The sequence below is a fragment of the Sceloporus undulatus genome, chromosome 2 (genome assembly GCF_019175285.1).
Source record: "Sceloporus undulatus isolate JIND9_A2432 ecotype Alabama chromosome 2, SceUnd_v1.1, whole genome shotgun sequence".
Classification (NCBI taxonomy): Eukaryota; Metazoa; Chordata; class Lepidosauria; order Squamata; family Phrynosomatidae; genus Sceloporus; species Sceloporus undulatus.
In genome coordinates, this window is record NC_056523.1 from 279,668,247 (window position 1) to 279,690,885 (window position 22,639).

The following is a 22,639-nucleotide window of genomic DNA, read 5'->3' on the forward strand; positions in this document are numbered from 1 at the left end:
CAAAATTAGGAGGAACTTCCTGACAGTAAGAGCTGTTCAACAATGGAACACACTTTCTCACCATGTGCTGGAGTCTCCTTCTTTCGATGTTTTTAAACAGAGGTTGGGTGGCCATCTGTCAGAGGTGCTTTGATTGTGTGTTCCTGAATGGCAGGGGGTTGGACTGGATGGCCCTTGTGGTTTCTTCCAACTCCATGATTCTGTGGGAAACACATGTCCTGTTTTGCTCTTGGGAAGCAAACCAGACTCTCAGCAAGAAATCACAGTGTCCCATAGAGTTACACAGAGAGAGTCAAGGCTCACCAGAACATTGGCCAAGAAGCAGAGGTAGTCCAGTCCATTCCAGGTCATCCATAGTGCAATAAATAGTCCAGGTAGGCAGTTCAAAGGGTAGTCCAGAAGAGTAATCAGGAGTTCAAACAGAATTCAAGGCAAACAGGTAAATGGGCAAGGAAGACAGCACCAGTGTTGCTTCCATCCAGAAAGCAACATTTGTCTAGAAGAGGTGCTGGGTCATTTTTAGCCTGTCTGGGTTTTTCAAGTGCTTCCTAATTGTTGCATACTTCCTATATAACTATTTTGATCACTGGCTTTGTTCTTGACAATGCCCAGCTGACATACGTATAGGTGAGTCTGCATCTTTCTCTAAGGCCTGTGGCTCCTCGGAACTCTGCTCCTGTGGCGAAAGACCTGGCATATCCTCTGGGCTCTCATACTCTCTATCAGAGTCTTCCTTCTCTGAATCAGAGTCTAACATGTTAAGGAAAATGCAACATGGGACATACAGTAGAGAAATAAAACATGTATGTGAAAGTCACAATGACTAAGCAAGAGCAATTAAGAAGCCACACAGGTGAAAAAGCTAATGTAATTTAGAAGTCTTGAATGTCAAGGACAGAGTTATAGAATGTACAATTGGAAGCACCTAAGATTCATTAAGTGTACAAGGTAAAATGATGAAATACTTGGGTTGGTCTTAAGTATAAGTTGAACTATGTGAACCAATCAAAATGAATGTACACACCCACTGGGTGGAAACTGACTAGTGGGTGGTGATTAACAATGGCTATAATAATTGCAATGTTTGCCAATGTAGTTGTGGATAGCTGGAGTGTTTTGGAGATATTGGAGATTGTAGAGATTGTTGAGGGCATTAGTATTTGTATATAGTAGAATAAAGTAGATCTTTTATATAAGACTACTGAGTTGTCTGGTGTCTTGAGTGAAGATACAAGAGCCAGCAGAATCCTGGAGAAGTTTGGAGACATTTCAGGAAGAAGAGTGAGAAGGCTTGGAGAGTTTGTCAGGGTCTTCAGCCTATTCTCTGAAACTCTGCTGCTTTGGAGAAAAGCATTAACCACTGACCAAAGCTGGTCAGCACCGCTGCTTAACAAGGTGGTGAGTTAGAGCCAGAGGTGAAGAGCTACAACTCCCATCATCCCTGACATAAGATTGGTTCCTGGAAGCAGGGCATGACACCACATGATGTCAGTAGTGAAGAAAGGGCAGAAAGCTCCCTTCCCTTAATTTTCTTCAGCAACATCAGAATGTCTCTTGACATTGTTTCTACAACATTGTAGAAGTAAACAGCCTTTTGGTCTTTTTTTCATTGTCCCTGCAAGTGACAATACTAGGTGGCCTTCCTTTGACAACATGAGATTAGAAACACACATAGGCAGTGCTTATCCTGCTGGCCTGAATGAAATCCATCTGTGAGAGAAACTCAGACATCTTTTCAGATTGCAATAATTTACAGCTAGCACAGTTCCCAAAAGCAGTGATCAATCTTCCCTAAAGCACTGTTGTTACTAACTGAGTGGTAAATTTTATCCTGAGATTTTCTAATAGTTAGGAACAATGTTCAGAGAAAGACTGCCCTCAACAATTGCCCTTAAATGCAGTCTTCCTCAAAACAAACACCATTAATTAGAACACATCACTCCCCTTCCCTTGAAATAAGTACACACACCAAAAGATTCTACTTTAGAACATGAAGACTGACCTAGGAAGCAGCTGGAAATGGAACTGAAAATGCAGCTGCACTTGCAAGGCAGTGAGACCCACAGAGCATAGTGTGACTTAAATTTGTAAAGGCATGTATGGGACACTGGTGCCACCATTATGATGTCATGCATGTGCCACGTCCAAACAGTGCGGCACGTGTGTGATGTCTTTGCGCCGCCACAGGCCACTTATGGTGGCCTGGCTGCGGTGCCCAAAGGAGCTGAGAAACGGAGCTCCTTCTGGGTGTGCACCTCATTCCTGCAGCCATCAAACATCTGCGGGAACGACGCCAGGGAGAAAGGGGCCGAGTGGCCCCCTTCCTCCCATGGCTCTGTCTCCCGGGGTGTCCAGGGGCATGAAGCCCCAAGGACATCCCTTTTCCAGGCCATGAGGAAACGGCATTCTCCATGGCCTGGAAAAGTGCTGGACTGGGGCCTCTGTGCTGCCAGTATGGCTGCCCTAGCCCCCATCCTCCACAGAAAGGGATGGCTGCAGACCGACTCTTTTCTGCGGTCTGTACGGGGCCCTTGTTTACTTTATTTGTATTCTCCCTTTTCAAAATAACCCAGGCAATTCAACGCAATTAAAAAGATTAAAAACAGCAAGTTCTGAAGTAGCTAGAAAAATCTCTAGTCCCTCCTCCTCCTCCTTCTTCCTTCCTACCCTCCTCCTTTGCTTCCCCGGCTCCTTCTCCCATCCTCCTTCTCCTCTTCCCAGCTCCCTTCCTTCCTACCTTTCCTTCCCACTGCCGTGCTGCCACTCCTCCCAGAAGGGAGTCAGGAAGAGGAGAATGAGGATGGGGGTTTGGGGTCCTTTAAAAAAAAAACCCAAAAGTAATCACAAAATCGGTAGAACAGCCTAGCAGCTACTCGTCTTTGCAAATAGCTGCTTTGCCTATCGATTTTGAGATTAGTTTTAATTTTTTTAATAAAAGGATCCAAAACACCAGCACGGGGGGGGGGGCATCTCTGGGGATGGATGACACACACCCCTCCCTCTGCCCGCTGAAAGCATCAATCCCAATTTGACATTCCCACATGTTGGACACAGGTTGGGATCAATTCTTACAAAAGGAACTGCAAAAGAACCGCTAACAAAATATTTACCCCGCTTTTTTCCCATTGGAATCGATCAAATGAGGATCTGAATTGATTTTCAGTGGGAACTGGGGCTTTTTAAATAGTCTTAGGATATGAAGCTTTTGGTAGAGGGAATGAGTCCTATGTGTATGCAAACATTTCAAAATGTGCAAAAATACAAAGTCTGAACATTTCTGGTCCCAAGCGTTTCTTCCTGTTGAAGAAACCCTTAAAGTAAATAAAGTTTGGCTACCAGTCTGGAAGAACACCAAAGCCAGGACTCAGCAAATGCAAATGAGAAACCACTCAGGGTCAGGGTCTTTCCCAGCAGACAATGATCACCAATTAACAGACAGACAGTAATCCTCTTTTGCATATCCTCCTACCCTGAGGCCTGGCCATCAACAACAGAACAATACAAGGATTAACATGGGAATCACTCCTCCGTACCCAGGATCACACAGTGTGTGTGTGTGTGCGCTCTCTCTCTCTCTCTCTCTTTTTCCAGGTCAGCATTCTTTGAAGATGTCAGCCACAGATGTTGGCAAAACATGAGGAATAAACTCTAGAACATGGCCACATAGCCCAAAAAACCCACAAAAATCTATGGATGCCGGTCATGAAAGCCTTCGACTTCATAGTGATACCTTTATTGGACCAACCAATAATAATAATAATAATAATAATAATAATAATAATAATAAATTTTATTTATATATCGTTTTTCCGCAGATCAAAGCGGTGTACAAACAATTAAAAAACCATAAAAAACATTGCATAAAATAGATAAAATCCCATAATAAAACCGTGCAATCACAAACATTTTAAACACAATCGTTCACATTTAGGGGTAAGCGTAGGGAATCGATGGCAACAGAGTAGGCAGATTCATTCTTCGGAGGGGGAGGCTTGACAAAAAAGCAAAGTTTTAAGCCTCTTTTTGAATGTTTCTAGGGGGGTTGTCAGACGGAGCTCCTCGGGTAGATCATTCCACATCCGTGGGGCCACCACTGAAAAGGCCATCTGGGATGTGGCAACATATTTGGAAGGTGGAATTACCAATAAGTTCTTCCCAGATGTTCTGAGTGTGTGGGGCGGATCATATGGGGAGATGAGGTCCCTCACGTAACTTGGGCCTAAGCCATGTAGGGCTTTATAGGTAGTAACCAACACCTTGTATTGCGCTCGGAAGTGGATGGGCAGCCAGTGAAGATCTTTCAAGAGAGGTGTTATATGGTCAAATCTGGATGCACCAGTGACCAATCTGGTTGCCATGTTTTGTATTAACTGAAGCTTCCGGACTTGGTACAAGAGCAGCCCCATGTAGAGCGCATTACAGAAATCTAAGCGAGAGGTTACCAGAGCATGTACCACAGTTTCAAGGTCCCTTTGGCCCAGATAGGGTCGCAGTTGGTGTATCAACCAGAGTTGATAGCAAGCACTTCTGACCGTCACATCTACTTGAGATGTCAACTGCAGGGACGAGGCCAGAAGTACTCCTAAACTGCGAACTTCGTCCTTCAGGGGAAGTGTGACCCCATTCAGGACAGGTGGATGAATTTCCTTTCTAAGGCCTGGGGGACCTATCACCAGTACTTCCATTTTCTCTGGATTCAGGCTGAGTTTGTTTTCCCTCATCCAGCCCATTACCGACTCCAGGCAGGCATTCAGAGGAGAGATGCCATCCTTAGTCACTGCATCATTCGGAGGCACAGAGAAACATATTTGGATGTCATCAGCGTACTGATAACACCGCGCCCCATGTCTCCGGATGATCTCTCCCAGCGGTTTCATGTAAATGTTAAACAGAGTGGGGGACAAAATAGCTCCCTGAGGGACACCAGATGTAAGTTCCCTCTTAGAGGAGCAAGTGTCCCCCAGCTGCACCATCTGGAATCTGCCTGAGAGGTAGGAACGGAACCACTGGAGTGCAGTGCCCCCAATACCTAACTCTCTTAGGCATTCCAGAAGGATACCATGGTCAATGGTATCAAAAGCCGCTGAGATGTCCAAAAGCACCAACAAGGTCACACTTTCCCTGTCGATGCCCAGATGGAGATCATCGACTAAGGCGACCATGGCAGTCTCCACTCCATAACCCGCTCTGAAGCCAGCTTGAAATGGGTCCAGATAATTGGTTTCATCCAAGACTTGGAGTTGGACGGCGACCACTCTCTCGATCACCTTGCCTAAGAATGGCAACAATGAGACCGGTCTATAGTTGTTCCTTACCAGGGGGTCCAGAGAGAGAAAATGTTAGTTGTAGCCTGCATTTTATTGTTGTTTTCAGTTCAGATCATATCGAGGGGTTATTCATGCAGGCTGGCCCCTCTTCCTTCTGGCCATGTGGATACTGGGAAATTCTCAAAGTTTTAGGATATTTAACTTCCATTTGCAACTCAAATAATACTTCCTTTGTATTCCAGTATGTCTCCAACCTTTGTGAGGCCACAGGCCCCTTTATGCTTTGGGGTTATAATGCAGTATCTTCAAATCCAGAAAACACATCCTGAGGTATCTCTGTTGGCCATATAGCAAAGTCCAATAACATTCCTGTTAGACTCGGATGGCCATCCCATAGTCTCTTGTCCAGATGCACATTTACACATACATTATGTTCTATGCCTTCAAGTCAACTGTACTTACAGTGATCCTATCATAGAGTTTTCTTGGTATGATTTGTTGAGAGGGGCTTTGCCATTGCCTTCTTCTGCACCTGAGAGAGTGTGACTTGCCCAAGGTCACCCAGTGGGTTTCCATTGCTGAGTAAGAATACTGGTCTCTCATACATAACCTCCATTCACACAGAGATCACACATTTATTCATGTACTCATAATACATTCCTAACTAGCCCATGCAAATACAACACACACATTTCTCTCTTGCTCTCTCTGTCTCTCACACACACTCATGTGCACACACAATGGTATGCACATGGTTCTCTAGGCTACAATTGGCTTGAAAAAGCCTCCCAAAACCTAAGTGGTGTGTATGTGAGTGATTGTCAACAGATCCCATAGTGCAGTGAGAAGTGAACACTTCTCTATGCTACCTCAAATCATCTCATGCTCTGTAATTTAAATGTCTTTCATTTGCTGTGAGGCTTGATTGGGAGTGGAGACTGAGGCGGGGTACAGACCGCCGCTTTGCGGCGGTCTGCCGCCGCCGCCAGTAGGTCCGCGGGGGAGCCGGAGCCTTCAGACAGCCCGACTCCCGCGCGGACCGAAAAAAGAAGCTCCAAAATGGAGCTTCTTTTACCGTCGCGTTTGCGACGTAGCGAGGCGCCAGGGGCGCGCTCACTACGTCACAAGCGGCGCGACACGTCTGGACGCTGTGCGTCCAGTACGTAAAGATGGCGGCGCCCGTATGAACAGGGCGCCGCCATCTTGTACGTATTCAATACGTACTAGGGTTAGGGGGGTGCGGAAGCACCGCCCCTTCCTAACCCTAGTACGTATTGATGACGTACTATTTGGCGGTCTGTAAACCGCCCCAGTCTCATTGAAAGACTGGATGAAGTGTTTTGATGGTGGTGGATGGGCACAGCACACCAGAAAGAAAGCTAATCTTTCTTTCTGCAGCATTGACCTCCTAGTACACTTCCGCACTTTTTAGGCTTTTTGAAAGACTTTTTTAGGCTTGAGTGTAGCACAGAAAGGTAAAGAATGGAAGCACTGAAGAACATACCTGTCCTACTCAGAGGAAATTCCCCTCACCCCTGTATTAACATGGCTCACTTTAACAAATTTTACTTTGGTGCCAAACTTTTCAAAGCTATCTGGCTTTTATAACATGTCTGGTGATACCACAAGACAGGTGTCATTTGATGATCATGGTCCACACTAACTGTAATTATAAGTGTTGTTCTTGTTACTGTGGACTACTTGGAGAGAGATTTTATACTTGTCTCTGATATTTGGGATGAATTTTAAATTTGGCTTCAGTTTTGAAAAGTTCTAAATCACATTGGCAATTCCATGCATTTTTATTACTCACTTGGCTCCATATCATCTTGTTAACTATGGTGTTCAGCATGTTCCATGTTGCCCACTTCCCTTCTGTTTGGTCCAACATCTGAGCCAATACTGTGGACACCCATGGGGTGAACTTGGCAACTGTGAAACCCAGATGCTGAGCTCTAGCATGCAATTTTCCATCAGCAGCATCTGGGTGTTTGGTTGGCCTTTTATCTGGCTTATGTTGGCTGTTACCGTAGTTGCAGAAAGTCTGTGTGGCTGGCATGGAATTAATCTGCTGGACTATTTTGTTCTCTTGAATGTGAGGTGTTTTTTTTTTCTTCATTCATATGCAGTAGATATGCATTTATCCCTGTCTGCATGTGAGAGGTATATTCACCTTTCTAACCATTTATATTATGAGGCTTTTTAAAAAAGAATCATAAATCTATTTTGATCTTTAAAAAAATAAATAAATCATGCAATGTATGCTGCCTTGCTTGGAAAATAATATTAAAAGGTCTGTGGCATTAGACACTTGTTTCAGTGACATTAAAAGTGGACTGGTGATGGTAATAGCTGGTAGACACCTGCAGAAGAAAGCATATATTGGGATTCCCCAAGAACCATAGCCTTTTCAACATGAATAAGGTGAGTAACATCCTCCTGCTTGTTTTGCAGTCCTTGCCAGCCCTCCCACTGCCACAAAATTTGCTGCCACCAATAAATGGCAAATTTTCTTTCACAAAAGAAAGAGATCAATTATTTCAAGTCATAAGCATGCTCCAAAAGCCCCCCAGAAGGGTAAAACAAGGTGCATACTCCCACCATCTTAAAGAAAAGGATATTGAAATTGTTTTTTGCTGCTGCAACTGAGATTACATTTTGCTATCAAAGTCCCCACATTTTAGGAAATGACAGTGGCAGGAATGTTTCTACCATAGCCACTTCCTAATGTGTGGTTTTCAGAACCAAACATAGGATCTTTCCACTCAATACAGAAGACTGACTGTACAGCACTAAATGGGTTATAGATTCCTTCTTAGTCTATTTTTTGAAGTAGACTAGCTTCCAACTTTGCTTTCTTATTGTCTACATTTCCTGAGAGCAATGGTGGGTTATCTGGTGCCCTTCAAATGTTTCAGACTGCTAAGCCCTGCTAACATGTTCAATAGTGAGGGCTATGGAACTTTTGGACCCAAACATGTGGGGAGCTCTGGATTGCATGCTACTACTACCTTACAACCTAACTGCCTTCTTTTGTTTCTCTGTGACTGCATCCTGAGTAGACATCTACAGAATTATACTACGAAATGTAATGAGACAGTATCTTACGATATCCAGCACCACAAATATGATTTTGCTCTACTATTTCAAATATATGCTAGCAGTACAAGAGAAAAGATGTCACTGCAGACCAGGATGCTATATTTTAGCTTTCCAGTGCTCCCATTTTTAGTTAGACTCAGAGGTAAAATCAGACTTGATACTTCTACTTGAGATATTTCTTTGTCATGGAATTCTTTGGACCCCATCCTTCTTGCATTTCAGGTTCTAATTTTAGATCCAAGGAATCACAATCCAATTCATATTTTAAATTCTTTATTCACTGCTGGTGTCAAAATACAAGGCTATTATAGATACACCAATGTCATTTTGTCTTTTAATCAGAATAGTATGAAAGCATGGATTGCTCTTTTTTTAAATGCAGATGATTTTCAATGCAGCTCATCAAGAAATCAGAAAAACCGATTTATTATATGGTCTTTTTAAATAAGATTGCATGAAGTGGTTCAGGAAGAGGTTCTTAACAAGATACACAACTCCTTATGTTTCTGAAGAATTAAGCTAATTTTTCATTGCCTCTGTGGACTCAAATGTTTTTCATGCCCTTGGTCTTTACTTTCCAGCATCCCTTTTAAACTTTTGAATACATAGTTAGCAAACATAGTGAACAAAACAATTACGGGAACAACAGAAGCAGAAGATCTGATAAAATAGGAATGTTTTGCAACTGTAACCTCTGAAATGGATGATCTCCCCCTGGCTGATGTGGTTGCTGGAAATCATGTTAACTCATTGGATGTCTTTGTTATACAAAATACAACTCCCTGTACAGGAAGATATGTGACACCTATCTCACAGACAAGAGCTTGCAATCCTGTTCATTAATTTTATCACTAACATAAACTTTTAATATGCATATGATCAGTATATGGGACTTCTAGGGCAGCTTAAAATGACTGTAACCTGTAATTACTGTCCCTGTACTTGATTATAATAATCTGATTGCAATTATTCAGTGATTTTAATACAAGCCCCAAGCTACATAACAATAATTCAAGTGCAGTGGTTGGGAACATGTTTCTGTTTGGCTGTGAAATTATATTTTAATCCATATTGATTCAAGGATTTGGCTATAGTTTTTTTCCTGTAGTTAAGGCACATTTGTACAGCTGTTTAAAAGAACTTTAGTGAGAAAAAGTAAAGGAGGGAAAAGAGGGAAAGAGACCTCAATATTACAGTAAGAGCTGTTCGACAGTGAAACACACTCGGAGTGTGGTTGAGCCTTCTTTGGAGGGTTTTAAAGACTTGATAGCCATTTGTCAGGGGTGCTTTGAGTTGTGTTCCTGCATGGCAGAGGGTGGACTGGATGACCCCTGCGGTTTCTTCCAACTCTATGATTCCAAGTTATTTTAATTAATGCAAAACTTAAAATGAATCATTATGCTAGGTTTCTTGGTTAAAAATAAGGTGGAAAAAGTAACAGGAGATGCATTTTGGTTATTTTATGATGCAAAGGAATAGTGGAGCATGTTAGAGCATTTTTTAAACTTGGTTGTGCTGAAGTCATTATTATTGCCTGCAACAATGCAACTCACACATATAAACAGTCTACTATACTGTTTAATAATTTTATTTCTATCTATTTTTTAGAAACACATTTAAAATGACCCAACTGTTCTCATCAAAGCTGCAAGCCTTTTGAAATATTTGGGCCTACAAATTATTTCCTTCATACTCAATACATGAAACAATAAGAAGATTGAATAAGAAGTTCCTGAGAAAAACCTGGTGGTTAAAGATGGGAAAACCTGTTAGGGGCTCCACAGTGCCAGCCCGTAGGTGAGGAGAAGGTCCTAGTGAATGACTTTGTGCTGGCCTGTAAGCACAGTGAAGCCTGAGGGTCCAGATGCTCTGAGCCCTCACTACACTGTCCGGGTGCCATCTTGGTGTGCATCCTTTTACCCAGCATGTGCCATGATGATGCTTGTGCTCATCGTCCAAACGGCGCTGTGCACAAAGGGTGTCATCATGGCATGTGAGCGTGCCTATGGCACCCCTTCCAGGATACAAAAAGAACCTGCCCAGAAGCAGGTTCTTTTTGGTCCCTCCAGAAGCCGCAGCGTGTGGTTGCTGTGGCCTCCTTCTGGGGCAAAAATGGGCGCCGTTTACCTGCCCGTCTGCACAGCACCTTAGTTTCACTTGCTCCGGCATTTAGGTGTTTTAAATTTTAAGTTTTTTTTTCTCACTTGAACATTAAGGCATTTCCAATTTTTTGGCAAACTTTTCATAAAGAAACTGAAATAAAATTCTTCTCCATCTGTGCTGGCTTTTCCCAGGATGAAGATAATAGGATACCTGCCTGAAATAAAAATGTTAAGGATGTGGAACCTGTCAGATAAGAATAGGTGGCAATACCAGGCTAATACTGACTTTACAATTAAGACCAAAGCCTGGATGGGCCTGTCTGTTAGTTTCAATTTTCTTACCTTCATTGTTTTAAACCCAATCTATTTCCATTCATATATAGTAAAAATGTGAAATTTGGTCATTTCTCTTCTGCACCCCCCCCCCCCCCCCCAAAGCAGAATTCTTACTCACTCACTTGGACGAGAGAAAACTGGAGTTATGTCTCTAACCCTGGTTATTTCAGGAAACCATGAGCTTTGAAAAAGAAAATGTATCACTCTGCTGGCCTAAAAAGATAGGGAGGAATTGTCAGTATCCCAACAAACTGAAGACTGATACTGTAGTTCATCTTTTATTCCCCAAGACTGTAGTAACCATCTTGCAGCTGCACAGGTACATGCTGGATAATCCACCAGGGCAGACTTCCTTTTTCTTTTCCAATCCCCAATTTTATCCTGATGCCTACTGATGAGTTCTAGAGAACTGAAATACTTTAGTGGCCCTAATGAATGATATTATTGATCTCTGTTTTTAATTTTTGAAACCATTGTACTAATATAATTATAATTACAGAACCTAAATGGTGGCAATCAGAAGAATCCTACATACCTGAAGGGATCTATGTACTTAAAAGGAACACCTCTCTTTATCCCTGCCTGTCCAAGGACTGAACTCCACTGGAGGGGAATTCCTCTTTCTCCCATCAGTGGACACAATATTTGTGGGAGAACATGGGAAAGGGCCTTTGCTACTGTCACACTCCTTCTGGGGAATGTCCCAATTTTGGAGATCTGATTGGAACCAACCTTGATTTCTTTCCAGTGCCAAGTAAAAGCATACCCTTTTATTAAAACCTTGAGACCCTAATTTACTTTTCCAAAATTTAGAAGGTACATGTGTTAACCTTTAACCTGTTTTAACTCCATAATTTTTTAAAAAAATAGTCTGTCTAAACATTTTTTATAATTTAAATTTGTAATTGTTTAAGACTATGCAAATTCATTTTACTTGTACACCACCTCGAGTTCCCATGATACCAGGTTTGTTGTTGTTATTTGCTGTCAAGTCAACTTGGACCTCTGGCAACCTTATGAATGAGAGACCCCCCAAGAGGCCCAGTTGTCAACTGCCCTGCTCACCAGCAGTAGTGCTACCACTGGCATAACCTCTTGTCTCGCAGGAATTTGCTAAGGTGAGATGATATGGGACACAATATAAATATGGGAGGGTGGGAAGACAGCAATTACATTAGAAACAATTCTTGGAAAAATTATTTTTGGAGCATTATATCTAAAATACACTGAGCTGCTGGGAGAATTGTAGGAACTGTAAGATGATGATGATGATGATGATGATGATGATGATGATGTTTTTCAAGTTCTAATTAGAATTTTAGTAAAAGCTCTTTGGTCTTCAAATTCAACACCCCTTCTCTTTATTCATATGGTTTGTTATTTTTAAATGGACTTGGACTGGACAGCTCTGTCCTTCAGAAACAGAGCATCTCCAAAAAGAAGAGCATCCTCTGTAAAATTGACCACGTGAGCATGTTATGTATGAGGTTGACTAACGTTTCTCTGATTGCCTTCAATGGAAACAAAACCACCTCTCATATGACATCATTGATGAAATGCTACCTTCAGTCACTCTTACTTAATGTCAACACAGTTGTTGTTTTTTAAAAAAGTTTGCATTGAGTTGCGTGATATTTGCTGATCCCAATGTGAATTCCATTGTATGGGAACTAGATTTAGAGTTAGGGCCAAGATTAAATTTAGGTTATTTTGGCCCGATACAGATGGGGCCTTTGCGGCGCGCCCATGATGTACTAGGGTTGCTTGGGGGCAGGATGTACACATGCCCCGCAACCCTAGCACATCATGGGAATGCCACAGCTGCGCGGCACCATCCAGATGGTGCGTGCAGTGATCATGTGCCAGCAGTGCAGCATCCAAATGGGGCTGCACCGCTGGCATGTCATCGCACCATCACTAGCACCGCTTTGGGGCAGTGCAAGTGTGCCTCAAAAAAAGAGCCACTTCCATGTGTTCCTTTCTTACTGTGCAGCAGCGCCATGCAATTTGGTTGCTACAGCGCTGCTGCAGAGCAAAAAGAGTCGCCTCCCCGGTGCCTCTTTTTGGCGCTCTGTACCGTGCCATTGTTACCCTAATGAGAATTCCATTCCTGAATGGGACTAACTTCCTGATAACCACAGCAAAATCCTTTTGTTTCACTGTTCCATAGTTTACTAGAAAATGGATGGATTTTCTCCGCCAGTTCATTACATTTCCTGGGACCAAAAAAAGTACCTCAATGGCAAGAGCCTTTTATACTTTTTTAAAAAAATCCACTAGTATTTAGCACATAGTTGAAATTTAGAAACATTGTTTACAGATGAGAATGCAATGCCTACATTTTGAATTGAATTCTGTGAGGACTATATGAGACAAAGTAACTCTGGGGGACTAAAATGTACCACTAAGGTGCCTGCGCTTTAAGAGAGAGATCCTGCCTCCTATGTCTACAAGTACCAGGAAGCAAAATGGAGATCTTTAAAAGAGTGAATCTAAGAGGATCAAGTGGTTTTCTGAAGTCAACTAAAGTAAAGGGGAAGAAAAAGTGTATTGATATGGAAGATGTGACTGATCTCACTCCTAGTCAAACCCACATTTTACTCTGTGGCATGTCTGACTAACATTCAGTCCTAGACCAAAGCAGAGATAAAAACATCTTATTGAAGTGAACTCAGGGTGTTGAAGTGACCTAAAATTCCCTTGGGAACTTGAGGTGAACTTCATGCTCCAGTTCATTCTAGGAACACAATAACAGCATGACTGTCAGTAGACCTCAATCCTCTAACTGGGGAAGCTGCATAATTTGTCTCTCTCTATCCAAGCATGTGGCCCTCCTGATTCTCTGTTAAACTACAAAACTTCATGTTGAAGTTATAGATAAATCCATTCCACTTTGCCCAAAGGATTTAGGGCTTTATTTTATAAAATATTATGTAGTCCATTTGTAATACAAAATACATTCGTATTGTGTACGATATAAAGAAGATACATCTTCCACAGATTATTCTTTTAACGTATCAGAAAGTCCCAATACTTTTGTAGTGTTTTCTTTTTTGTGTGCATTTGAAGGCTAACATTGTATGTTTACCTCATACATTTATGATCTTTCTTGTGAATTTTCTACTTGGTAGATTTGAATTTTCCACTTAAGAAGAGGAACTTAGTTCAAAATGTATAAACAAGCTTTTCAAGTGGATATTAAGTGAGGCTAGATTCTCCAGTCATTTTGCAGGCTCCAGTGTACTGCATCACCTAGCTGTAATGAAGAAATTATTTTGAAAAGATTTTTAAAACATTAAACAATTTTTAAAATTATTTTAAAAATATTTCCTTAGCTAATTTATTCTTACAAGACAAGACAAACCACTTCAGCATCTATGCTTTTGAAGTGCTTTTCAAGTTAGAAAGATTCTTTGCTTGTTAGATTTTCCTAATTCATATGAAGCTGCTCTTTAAGAACAGTTCAGAAGCACCTTAAATTTCCTGATGCCACAAACAGGAAAAGATGATGTGCTTGTAAATGGGTCAAACAAGGAATCTCATTCATTTAACCTTTAAAAATAGTTCTGCTGAGGGAAATGAGCAGTTATGACTGAGAGTAGAACAAGTTAAAAGAGATGCTGTTGCCCTGCTGATGTCATCTGACAGCCTTGGGCCTATACATGCATGGTATCCTGCCTGCGGTTCCACTCCATTTCTGCCCCTCGGTTGGTGGAGCAATGGGTAGGTGTTCACATACCCAGCTATTGCTGTGCCATGAAGCCACCATTACCACACACTCCTTACCTACCACTGGCACCACTACATTCCCTCTGAAAGCCCCAACCTTGGGCCATAAGGGCAGGAATGAGTCACCTGGCCTCACCTATGTGGCCAGGCAACCCCTTCCAACTTCATAGGCCAAGACTGGAGCCTTCAGAGGGAACACAGTGCTGAAGGCAGGTAAGGCGGCAGGCATCCATACTGGCTATCATGTTGGAGCTTCTTGGAACACCCTGTCTTTCAGACTATGGTAAGGGCTGGGATCATGTTGGAACTGCCAGATCGGCATCTAGTCTGGCTGATCCTGGCCCATGGGCATTGGCCTGGTTAGTCGGTACAGACAACATAGGCTGGGGAAAAAATGGGCCTTTTGGCCCATGAGTTCAGACCCCTTGTTACTTCCCCGCAGCCCTGGTCACCATTCTGTTCCCACCAGCATCCTCTATTCACTTGATAGCAGCAATAGGGTGGCTGGTTCAGTTGGGTTAATCATTGTGTCATAGAAACTGACTTGTTTTGTCAAAGGACACCAAAGACTGTATTTCATTTACACGATTTTACAAAAAGAAACATTTAGGCTAACTATTAAAATGCTACAAAATATTATACAGCTGGCACTGGGAAGTTGTCTATTATAAACAAAGACTCTACCTCTAACATGTTAATGTTAGATCTTACTTGTCTGGCAGATCTTTTGCAGTAGTTGCAGGTGGTCAGACTTCTTCTCCTGTTCCCTTATCTGTTGGAGTTCTCCAGGGCTCTGTTCTGGGTCCCCTTCTGTTTTCTCTCTACACACTGTCCTTAGGAAAACTCATTAGCTCTTTTGGTTTTTCCTACCATCTGTATGCCGATGACACCCAGCTGTATCTTTCTACCCCTGACCTTTCTCCAAGGCTTGAACAGTAAGTTTCGTCTTGCCTCACAGTTGTCTCGCAGTGGATGCGCCATCGGCGTTTGAAGCTCAACATGTCCAAGACAGAGCTTCTTGTCTTTCCTCCTAAGCCCACCCTTCAACACTCCTTTTCTGTCTCTGTGGAGAACATTTCTATTCAACCAGTCCAGCAAGCCCGCAGTCTTGGTTTTATCTTTGATTCTTCTCTGTCGTGTACCCCTCAGATCCAGACCACAGCCAAGGCTTGTAGATTCTTTTTGTACAATATTGCAAATATCCGACCATATCTCTCCGCCTCTACTGCAAAGATCCTGGTCCATGCCCTAGTGATCTCGACTTGATTACTGTAACGTCCTCCTGGCTGGGCTTCCTCTTTCTCACCTCCGTCCTTTAATCTCTGTCCAGCATTCAGCTGCACGCATTATCACTTCCACCCACCGTTCTGACCACATCTCTCCTGTGTTGGCATCCCTTCACTGGCTCCCCCTCCCTTTCCGCATTCAGTATAAGCTCCTGCTGTCGACATTTAAAGCTCCCCATGGACTGGCCGCTCCTTACTTATCAGACCTCCTTTCTCCTCACCTTCCCACTCGGGCCCTCCATTCTGGTAGTCAAGGTCTGCTGTCTCAGCCCAGGATTCCCTCTGCCCCATCCCGGATTCGCCCCTTTTCACTTGCTGCCCCTCACTCCTGGAACCTTCTTCCTCCACAAGCAAGAGCCATCACTTCTTTAACCAGCTTCAAAACGGAGTTGAAAACCATCCTGTTCAGAGAAGCCTTCCCAGGCATTGCATAATTGTCGCTTGCTATTTAATGTTCTTTTGGTGCCTGTTTATCAAACCATTTCCTGTATTGCTATGTACTGTATATGTATTATCCTACCTGAGAGTATGTATTTTCCCTGGAAGAAGATTAACCATCCATTATGAAGCCAAGCCCTCCCTCCAGTCCATCTGCCTTGGTCCAGGCCTCGGAGGTAGAGAGGAACTGCTGGATCTCTTACCCTTTCCCTCCACCACTCCCTTCTCTTTCTGTGTCATGTCTTTTTAGATTGTAAGCCCGAGGGCAGGGAACCGTCTAACTAAAAAGATTGTATGTACAGCGCTGTGTAAATTTACAGCGCTTCATAAATAAAGGTTAATAATAATAATAATAATAATAATAATAATAGTAATAATAATAAATTTTGGCCATAACAAAGAAACTATCAACATTTGTTTTAAAAGTAACATGCTAATTGGTAACATCATCAATTTCCCCCCATACAATGGCTAATGTTTACCCAGCAATTTTCTTATAATGTTTCGTGGGACAACAATGGCTTTGAATGGCATTTTGGGAGGATTGTTTCTAACCTTAATCTCACTTTCTTCTTTTGTTAGATGGTTCCCCCCCTCTGTAGCTCTAGTCCTAAAAATGACAAGTGAGTTTGGAAAAAAATACAATTGAAACAAATTGGGTTAGATTTTCAAGACAGCTAACAAAAAATTTAAACAAAGATCCTTTATTAAATTTTAATTTAATTTTAAATGGCATGAATTAATGTCCCACATTGAAATACATAAAAGGCTGTTCTCTAGGATTTGTGAGCTATTTGAACTGTTGGTATGAAATCTGACCAAATTTACATAAAACTATTTAGTTTATAATCTGTAAAATGTCTTTGGAAAAGAATGAAGACTGCTCTAGAAGTCAAACTTTGTTAGTTCTTCATTATGCATATATATATATATATAATATATATATATGCATAATGAAGAACTAAATAATGTATTTATTTAACATACATACATATTTATTTATTTTTGTTCTCTCTCTATATATATATACACACACACACATATACACACACACATATATACATATATACTTATATATTTATGTTCTTTTTTTAGTGGAGCCATAATCCATACAAAGGTTGACTTCTAGAGCAGTCTTCATTCTTTTCCAAAGACATTTTACAGATTATAAACTAATATATATATATATATATATATATATATATATATATATATATATTATGGTCAATATTTCATAAACCATTTAGTGCAGAGTGTGCATTTGGGCTCTTATTTAGTATTCAGAAAATCACATTTCACTTCCATTTTACAGAAGGGAACCCTGGTGGTTTTACTACTGTTGTTAACAGTCTGTGAGACCATGCAGTGAGCGTCTGACTTTCTATTTTGTATGATTTACTTTTGTTCCTATTATCTTTTGTGATTTTTGTTGCATCTATACTGTAGAAATAATGCAGTTTGACACCACTTTAACTACTATGGCTCCAGCCAACACAATCTTGGGATTTGTAATTTTGTCAGGCACCAGCACTCTTTTACAGAGAAGGCTAAAGACCTTATAAAACTACAAATCTCAGGATACCATAGAATGAAGCTACAGCACTTAAAGTGTTGTTAAACTGCATTATTCCTACAATGCAGATGCACCCTTTGGTGTGTATTCAAAGAACCTCACAGTCATCTACCACATAATCTAACTAAATATTTATCACCATTGAGAAATTAAAGACCAAGAATATCAGATAAATTTCAGTTGATCAGAAAGGAGATTTCATTGCAAACTCACAGCTGCTAAAGAATTCCATTTTGATCTATGATTTTTATCTGATAATGAGTCTGTGTTGAGGTTTTGTGTAAAAATTATCATTGCTCAGAAATAATCCTTAAATCTTATTTAAGACTTTGTCCCTTCCTAGAGTTATTTTGTGGGTCATAGCCACAATGTGCAACCCATTTAGAAGACTGGAGTTGGGTCCAAAGTATTTTGTAGAATTTTTCATATGAAGGTGAGATTCTAGCATTGGTGGCAGCATAAGGCATTCTATCATTTTGTTGCTGAACTGAAATATAATCAAACAATACCAGCAGGAAAATGGAAACACTGGGCATAGGCAAATCCAGAGACTATTGATCATTCTGCGTTAAAGTCAGACCTTGGATCAAATAATCAGTAAGGGTGGCCAATGGCCATGTTGGTTAGGGATCTGAGGAGTTGTTGAAACTGGTGCAGAGAAATCTGTTTAGATCTGAAGCACAAGAAATTAGGGATGAACATCGGCTAGCAATATTAAAACCTTGATTTCACCTCCAATTTTGACTTGAGGCAGTTTAGGCAAAACTGGGCAAGTGAATTAGGCTAAATATGCAAATTGCTAAAACAATGGATATTACAATAAAAGGAACTACAGCTTGCAACAAATTGCAGTGTGGAATCTGAAAATGTGATCTTACCCTCACAAACACAATGTAAATATAATTTATCCAATTTCAGTGATGGCAGCTCTTATTGAATTTTCACTCCCGCACCCCCATGCACCAATACACAACACAACATTTATTTATATACAAATATTCCATACTCAGCAGCACTTTGGAAGGTTGTTTTATGACATCTGTGATCTATCATAAAAGTTGAAAATGGTCAGCATTTTTTTATTTCACCTTTGCTTCTATGCACTATGCAATATTATGCTTTGCTTTTAAGAAAGTATAATGTAAAATGGAAGAATGTAGCATCTACATTAAAATGTGAGACATAGACTAGAAGCAGGACAAAGCTGTTCACTTTGGAATTTTACTAGGTGAGGTATGCTTAAATTGTAATTAAACATGCAATTCATTTATTGTTGCTTATTAATTTTGTGAAAATTAATAGTTTTTCAGCATAATAGATGGATAAATCATAGCAGAGGCCAATATTACAGTGACGAATCAGAATAAGGCAATACAAAATAGATTAACTTCCAGTACCATTGCACCAATTGAAGTATAAGACTATGGATTTCCAGTGGAATTTGCTGCTTGGTATATGAGAAGAATAATTTCATAGGAGTTATCACTCTAATGTTCTAGTTTAAGAAAGATATTCATTTTACATTATTTAGTACACTCTTTATCAGATGGCCATTTTTCCAGAATTTGTAGTTGAAAAATGTTTCTTTTCCAGTTTGTTACACTTCAATATCTTACATGATTTAAGCCAGTGCTACTCAAAGTGGTGGTCCCTGCACTAGTGCCTGTTCCTAAGTCACTGGTTGCTAGTCCCTGGTGGCTTGCTAATAAAAAGAGAAAAGAAAAGAAAAAATAACAGTTGTGGTCAATAAGCACAAATATGGTTCTGTTCCCTGGCTTATTGGGAAACATTAATTGCCAGTTCCACACATTTGATAACTTGAGAAGCACTGCAGTCCTATGCCCATTTAATTTGGAATAAACCCTGCTGAACAGTGGACTGCAACATTCTTATAAGAATGGATCTTTAAAAAAATAAGTACGAACATTTTCCTATTCATTATAAGAAGGAAACAAAACAAAACAAAACAAAACAAAAAAAACCCCAAAAGTCTTCCATCTCTTCTTTTTGTGTTGAAGAATCAGGTGTGTGTGCAAGGAGGGGGTAAGGCAGAAAATATTATTGATGGTTCATTTCAGTTTAGATTACTGACAGGGCAAAGGTTTGAACTCAACTTCAAAATATTTGTCAAGCCTGACGCTTTCTCCTGTAATGAGCACAGAAGTGTGATCCGGTAAGAGGGTCTTATCCATGAAGCAGTTCCACATCAAGAATCAGTAATTAAGACTTGAAAAGTATTATGGAGGTTTATTTCATTTATTAACTTAGGTTGCGTGATGTGGGAAAAGATTTTTCAATTTCTTTTTAGAGCTCTAATGAGCACATTTCAAGAGATTACTACCACCTCCTCAATTTAACCAACTTCTCAACCACTGTTCCAAAGGAATCACATGAGTACTTGACCTCTGTAAGATTTTAAGAAGAAAAACAAACTTCATAAAACTTAATCACATTAGTTAAATCTGGAAGGATGTTTTAATGCTCCTCCTAAGCCACCAAGTTCTATTACCTGAAACCCATCAACATAATCCTTCCTTAGGAAGAAAGGAATAAATCAAATTGAAAAGATTTGTAATTGAATTATCCACAGTCTCGGGGCAATTAGAACCATTTTTATTGGACACCTAGCTATAACCTTGACTGTTTTTAATTAGTTCATCAAGTCAGATAATAAGAAAATGTAAGGGCACTTTTGCAGTGTTGTAAATTGAAAAGAGCTCATATTGTTGATATGGTTGGTACCACAGGTGACATATGCACACGGGGAACACAGATGTAACAAAGCAGAACACAGAATTTTATAAAAAGGGGCAAAGAAGTATTCTTGTCTAACATTCTCTAATCATGTTAGTTTCTTTATGGAAGAAATTATTTTGTAGGAACCTGCAGTACAGTCTGACGTGATATAGCCAGACACAGGTTTGAGGCATTAATGAGGAATCTGCAAAGAGTTTCCTTTTCATTGGGAGAGTGGCACACTACTTCTTCACTGGAGTTTAAAGACATATTTCAGCTGAACAATGATGCTAACCCAAAGTCATGTTTTTTGAACAGAAAAGAGGTTCTGTGCATGAAAGTTAAACCCCAGTTTGTTAGAGTTTGTGTTACTATGGCCCTGTACACATGGGCCCTTTAGCATGGGTTGCCTCAGGGCACCGTTTCCAGACGCCCCACAACCCTAGGACATCACCAGGACGTCAACTGTGCAGCACCGTATACATGGCACACACAGCTGTGACGTCACTGACGTGCACCTTCCAGACGAGCGCATGCAGCAGCGATGTCCCCACGCCACCACAGGCAGTTTGTGGTGGCACTAAAAGGAGCTGGTTTTTAGCGATCCTTTTGTTTCCGTGTAGCCGTGCCGTGCAATTTGGTTGCTGTGGCGCGGTTACGTGGAAAAGAGAGGTGGCCGTTGGCTGCTTCTTTCTGGCGGTCTGTACCCCGCCTATATTTGCATTATATTGACTTCCTGGTTGCTTATTTTACTGCATCTACTCCTTACCCAAATCGCTGTGAACACCAGTATTTTTTTCATTCTCTCTCTCCAACATGTATTTGCTTTTGATCAAATATTTGTCGGTAAAGTTACTTTTCTATCCTTTACAAAGAGGCTTATTTCCTTTTCTGCTAGGGCCTGTGCATGAGTAGGATTTTGGTCACTGCATGGATGGAACTGAATTCCAACTTCTGCAACAACTAAAAAAATGAGTTGTAATAAGTCTGACTCCATTGTAATTCATTAGCAGGATACTAGCCTACATTTTAATCAAGATTTTGCTTTTATTTATTTCTTTTTTCACATTGTTAACTATCTTTAGTGATTTATTTCTCTGTCAGAAAGGCAGAGTAAAAGTTAAATTTAAAAATGACTAATCTGTTTACGTAATCAAAGTAAAGCCATTAATGAAACTTAAAAGCAAATAGTATCATTAAAAAAAATCAAGATAAAGTATGCAAAGTAGAAGATTTTCTTGGCTGGCATCCATAGTTTATTGTGGGTTTCTCAGGCTATGTGGCCATGTCCTAGAAGAGTTTATTCCTGATGTTGCCGGTGAAACGTCAGGAATAAACTCTTCTAGAACATGGCCACATAGCTCGAAAAACCCAGAAAAACCATAAAGTATACTTTCAGAAATCAGCCTATGTTTAAGAATATAGATGGCATACAATTACCATTTCAAAACATTAAAAACATACAGTTAGGTTAGTAAGCTGCCTCCAAACCTCAAACACTTACAAAAGAACACAAAACACAGACATGGACACTGTACAAAGACTTGCCACAAACCCATATGCCAGTTCTGCCCACACATCTATTCAGGAAATGTTATCACAGGTTCTAATGACATCACCAATAATATTAGAGGGACTTTCAGGTGCTTACCCTCCAGTGTGATTTATGCCATACTATGTCAGCAATGCCATGCAGCACTCTATATTGGGTTAAAAGGCTGGTCCCTGTACCAGAGGATAAATAGTCATAAATTAAACATTAGGAATGGGAATATACAAAAACTAGTTGCTGAACATTTCATTCTTCCCAAGCATTCCATCTTGGACTTCAGAACAGTGGCCTCTGAATAAAAAGATTACAAAGGAAGACTGGAAAGAGAAACAACAGAATTGGAGTATATCAACAAACTGCAGTCCGTCAGCAGTGGTTTCCTGACACACTACACACATTATAACACTAGCTAATCCCACAGCCTCATGGGGGCTCTCTTGGTCAGTTCATCCCATCTTCTTTTTGGCTCCTGCAATACATCCCAATATTCATTCATATGGTTTTCTGCTAAATGTAGC

General features: G+C 40.7%; 1 pseudogene; it reads right to left on the reverse strand.

Annotated features, from left to right (window-relative positions):
- Nucleotides 1–583: 583 nt before the first annotated feature.
- Nucleotides 584–22,639, reverse strand: part of LOC121920654 — a 96,735-nt pseudogene continuing 74,679 nt past the window's right edge.